The sequence below is a fragment of the Bos grunniens genome, chromosome 15, assembly GCF_055505025.1.
Source record: "Bos grunniens cultivar Pamir isolate PY7600 chromosome 15, Bosgru_T2T1.0, whole genome shotgun sequence".
NCBI lineage: Eukaryota > Metazoa > Chordata > Mammalia > Artiodactyla > Bovidae > Bos > Bos grunniens.
This window is the reverse complement of record NC_141179.1, coordinates 490,191-495,598: the sequence shown is the minus strand read 5'-3', so window position 1 is coordinate 495,598 and position 5,408 is coordinate 490,191. Positions and strand designations below refer to the sequence as shown.

Below are 5,408 nucleotides of genomic sequence, written 5' to 3'. Positions count from 1 at the left end.
AAACCCCTGACAGAGCAGACACCAATCATGGAGAGGAGCAGGCACAAATCACGAAGCTGATCAGATAGTAATCACAGAGATGGCAGGCACTAATCACTCAGCTGAGCAGGGACTAATTACACAGCAGAGCAGGCAGGAATCATGCAGCTGATCAGGCACTAATCATGCAGCTCAGCAGGCAATAATCATGGAGCTGAGCAGGCAAGAAACACACAGACCAGTAGGCAATAATCATGGAGAAGAGCAGGCTGTAATGACGTGGCTAAGAAGACTCTATTCACGTGACTCAGCAGGCACTAAACCCGTGACTGAGCAGGCCTGAATCCCGCAGCTCAGCAGGCAACAATCATGGAGCTGACTAAGCCCGAGTCACGCAGATCAGCAGGCAATAATCATGGAGCTGAGCAGGCCCGAATCACGCAGATCAGCAGGCAATAATCATGGAGCTGAGCAGGCCCGAATCACGCAGATCAGCAGGCAATAATCATGGAGCTGAGCAGGCCCGAATCACGCAGATCAGCAGGCAGTACTCATGGAGCTGAGCAGACTGTAATGAAGTGCCTAAGCAGACTCTAATCACGTGACTCAGCAGGCTTTAAACCCGTGACTGAGCAGACACGAATCACCCAGCTCAGCAGGCAATAATCAAGGAGCTGAGCAGGCACAAATAACGCAGCTTAGGAGGCAATAATCAAGGAGCTCAGCAGGCATGAATCACGCAGCTGAGCAGGGACTAATCACACAGCTGAGTAAGCACTAATCACGCAGTTCAGCAGGCAGTAATCATGGAGCTGAGCAGACTGTAATGAAGTGCCTAAGCAGACTCTAATCATGGGACTCAGCAGGCTTTAAACCCGTGACTGAGCAGACAGGAATCACGCAGCTCAGCAGTCAATAATCAAGGAGGTGAGCGGGCAGGAATCACGCAGCTCAGCAGGCAGAAATCAAGGAGCTGAGCAGGCAGGAATCACGCAGCTCAGGGGGCAAAATTAAGGAGCTGAGCAAGTCCGAATCACGCAGCTGAGCAGGGACTAACCACATAGCTGAGCAGGCACTAATCACGAAGCAAGCAGGGACTAATCACACAGCTGAGCAGGCTCTAATCCCGTGACTAAGCAGGCCCTGATCACGTGACTGAGCATGCACTGATCACGTGACTGAGAGGCGCTGATCACCTGGCTATCATGCACTGATTACGTGACTAAGAGGGACTGATCACGTGACTTAGCATGCACTGATCACGTGACTGAGAGGCGCTGATCACATGGCTATCATGCACTGATCACGTGCCTCAGCAGGCAATAATCAAGGAGCTGAGCAGGCACTATTCACTTGGCTAAGTAGGCACTAATCATAGAGAAGCGCAGGCAATAATCCTACAGCTTAGCAGTCACAAATCATGCAGCTCAGCAGGCAATAATCATGGACATGAGAAGGCCCAAATCATACAGAAGAGCAAGCAATAATCATGGAGCTGAGAAGGCCCGAATCACGCAGATCAGCAGACAATAATCATGGAGCTGAGCAGGCAGGAATCACGCAGCTCAGCAGGCAATAATCAAGGAGCTGAGCAGGCAGGAATCATGAAGCTCAACAGTCGATAGTAATGGAGCTGAGAAGAACGTAATTACGTGGCTAAGCAGACTCTTATCACGTGACTCAGCAGCCTCTAAACCAGTGACTGAGCAAATACTAATCAGGCGTCTCAGCAGGCAGGAATAACACAGCTGAGAAGGGATTAATCACACAGCTGAGCAGGCACTAATCACGCAGCTGAGCAGGGGCTAATCAAGCAGCTGAGCAGGCCCCTAATCCCGTGACTCAGCAGGCCCTGATCATGTGACTGAGCAGGTCCTGATCACGTGTCTGAGCATGCACTGATAACGTGACTGAGCAGGCACTGATCACGTGGCTATCATGCACTGATCACGTGACTGAGAGGCGCTGATCACGTGACCGAGAGGCGCTGATCACGTGACTGAGAAGCTGATCACGTGACTGAGAGGCGCTGATCACGTGGCTATCATGCACTGATCATGTGCCTTGGCAGGCAATAATCAAAGAGCTGAGCAGGCACTAATCACTTGGCTAAGCAGGCCTTAGTCACGGAGAGGAACAGGAAATAGTAATGGAGCTGAGCAGACTGTAATGAAGTGGCTAAGCAGGCTCTAAACCCATGACTCAGAAGGCTCTAAACTCGTGACTGAGCAGACATGAATCACGCCACTCAGCAGGCAATAATCAAGGAGCTGAGCAGGCAGGAATCACGCAGCTCAGCTGGCACTAATCAAGGAGCTGAGCAGGCACAATTCACACAGTTCAGGAGGCAATAATGAAGGAGCTCAGCAGGCACAAATCACGCAGCTGAGCAAGGACTAATCACACAACTGATCAGGCACTAATCACGCAGCTCAGCAGGCAATGATCATGGAGCTGAGTAGACTGTAATGAAGTGGCTAAGCAGACTCTAATCACGTGACTCAGCAGGCTATAAACCCGGGACTGAGCAGACAGGAATCACGCAGCTCAGCAGGCAATAATCAAGGAGCTGAGGAGGCCTGAATCATGCAGCTCAGCAGGCAATAATCATGGAGCTGATTAGGCCCGAATCACACAGATCAGCTTGCAATAATCAAGGAGCTGAGCAGTCACAAATCACGCAGCTCAGCGGGCAATCATCATGGAACTGAGCAGGCCCAAATCACGCAGATCAGCAGACAATAATCAAGGATTTGAGCAGGCACAAATCACGCAGCTCAGGAAGCAATAATCAAGGAGCTCAGCAGGCACGAATAATGCAGCAGAGCAGGGACTAATCACACTGCTGAGTAGACACTATTCACGCAGGTCAGCAGGCAATAATCATGGAGCTGAGCAGACTGTAATGAAGTGCCTAAGCAGACTCTAATCATGGGACTCAGCAGGCTTTAAACCCGTGACTGAGCAGACAGGAATCACGCAGCTCAGCAGTCAATAATCAAGGAGGTGAGCGGGCAGGAATCACGCAGCTCAGCAGGCAGAAATCAAGGAGCTGAGCAGGCAGGAATCACGCAGCTCAGGGGGCAAAATTAAGGAGCTGAGCAAGTCCGAATCACGCAGCTGAGCAGGGACTAACCACATAGCTGAGCAGGCACTAATCACGAAGCAAGCAGGGACTAATCACACAGCTGAGCAGGCTCTAATCCCGTGACTAAGCAGGCCCTGATCACGTGACTGAGCATGCACTGATCACGTGACTGAGAGGCGCTGATCACCTGGCTATCATGCACTGATTACGTGACTAAGAGGGACTGATCACGTGACTTAGCATGCACTGATCACGTGACTGAGAGGCGCTGATCACATGGCTATCATGCACTGATCACGTGCCTCAGCAGGCAATAATCAAGGAGCTGAGCAGGCACTATTCACTTGGCTAAGTAGGCACTAATCATAGAGAAGCGCAGGCAATAATCCTACAGCTTAGCAGTCACAAATCATGCAGCTCAGCAGGCAATAATCATGGACATGAGAAGGCCCAAATCATACAGAAGAGCAAGCAATAATCATGGAGCTGAGAAGGCCCGAATCACGCAGATCAGCAGACAATAATCATGGAGCTGAGCAGGCAGGAATCACGCAGCTCAGCAGGCAATAATCAAGGAGCTGAGCAGGCAGGAATCATGAAGCTCAACAGTCGATAGTAATGGAGCTGAGAAGAACGTAATTACGTGGCTAAGCAGACTCTTATCACGTGACTCAGCAGCCTCTAAACCAGTGACTGAGCAAATACTAATCAGGCGTCTCAGCAGGCAGGAATAACACAGCTGAGAAGGGATTAATCACACAGCTGAGCAGGCACTAATCACGCAGCTGAGCAGGGGCTAATCAAGCAGCTGAGCAGGCCCCTAATCCCGTGACTCAGCAGGCCCTGATCATGTGACTGAGCAGGTCCTGATCACGTGTCTGAGCATGCACTGATAACGTGACTGAGCAGGCACTGATCACGTGGCTATCATGCACTGATCACGTGACTGAGAGGCGCTGATCACGTGACCGAGAGGCGCTGATCACGTGACTGAGAAGCTGATCACGTGACTGAGAGGCGCTGATCACGTGGCTATCATGCACTGATCATGTGCCTTGGCAGGCAATAATCAAAGAGCTGAGCAGGCACTAATCACTTGGCTAAGCAGGCCTTAGTCACGGAGAGGAACAGGAAATAGTAATGGAGCTGAGCAGACTGTAATGAAGTGGCTAAGCAGGCTCTAAACCCATGACTCAGAAGGCTCTAAACTCGTGACTGAGCAGACATGAATCACGCCACTCAGCAGGCAATAATCAAGGAGCTGAGCAGGCAGGAATCACGCAGCTCAGCTGGCACTAATCAAGGAGCTGAGCAGGCACAATTCACACAGTTCAGGAGGCAATAATGAAGGAGCTCAGCAGGCACAAATCACGCAGCTGAGCAAGGACTAATCACACAACTGATCAGGCACTAATCACGCAGCTCAGCAGGCAATGATCATGGAGCTGAGTAGACTGTAATGAAGTGGCTAAGCAGACTCTAATCACGTGACTCAGCAGGCTATAAACCCGGGACTGAGCAGACAGGAATCACGCAGCTCAGCAGGCAATAATCAAGGAGCTGAGGAGGCCTGAATCATGCAGCTCAGCAGGCAATAATCATGGAGCTGATTAGGCCCGAATCACACAGATCAGCTTGCAATAATCAAGGAGCTGAGCAGTCACAAATCACGCAGCTCAGCGGGCAATCATCATGGAACTGAGCAGGCCCAAATCACGCAGATCAGCAGACAATAATCAAGGATTTGAGCAGGCACAAATCACGCAGCTCAGGAAGCAATAATCAAGGAGCTCAGCAGGCACGAATAATGCAGCAGAGCAGGGACTAATCACACTGCTGAGTAGACACTATTCACGCAGGTCAGCAGGCAATAATCATGGAGCTGAGCAGGCACGAATCATGCTGCTCAGCAGGCAATAATCATGGAGCTGAGCAGGCCCGAATCACGCAGCTCAGCAGGCAATAACCAAGGAGCGGAGCAGGCAGAAATCACGCAGCTCAGCAGGCAGAAATCAAGGAGCTGAGCAGGCAGGTATCACGCAGCTCAATGGGCAATAAGGAAAGAGCTAAGCAGGCACGAATCACGCAGCACAGCAGGCAAAATTAAGGAGCCTGGCTTGTCCGAATCACTCAGCAGAGCAGGGACTAATCAAACAGCTGAGCAGGCACTAATCATGCACCTGAGCAGGGACTAATCAAGCAGCTGAGCAGGCGCTAAACCCGTGACTCAGCAGGCCCTGATCACGTTGCTGTACATGCACTGAACACGTGACTGAGCATGCACTGATCACGTGGCTATCATGCACTGATCACGTGCCTCAGCAGGCAATAATCAAAGAGC

General features: G+C 51.0%; 2 long non-coding RNA genes across 4 annotated transcripts; both read right to left on the bottom strand.

Moving 5' to 3' along the window:
* Positions 1-1,126: 1,126 nt before the first annotated feature.
* Positions 1,127-2,308, bottom strand: LOC147357196 (uncharacterized). Of its 2 annotated transcripts, none has more exons than XR_015141412.1 (2): positions 1,953-2,308; positions 1,127-1,175 (listed from the first exon to the last, which is right to left on the bottom strand). It is a non-coding gene; the product is annotated as an uncharacterized LOC147357196 (long non-coding RNA). The 2 variants fall into 2 exon arrangements; XR_015141413.1 differs by having other exon boundaries at positions 1,995-2,308.
* An 897-nt stretch (positions 2,309-3,205) lies between these two features.
* LOC147357195 (uncharacterized) lies at positions 3,206-4,387 on the bottom strand. Of its 2 annotated transcripts, none has more exons than XR_015141410.1 (2): positions 4,032-4,387; positions 3,206-3,254 (listed from the first exon to the last, which is right to left on the bottom strand). It is a non-coding gene; the product is annotated as an uncharacterized LOC147357195 (long non-coding RNA). The 2 variants fall into 2 exon arrangements; XR_015141411.1 differs by having other exon boundaries at positions 4,074-4,387.
* Between the last annotated feature and the right edge of the window lie 1,021 nt (positions 4,388-5,408).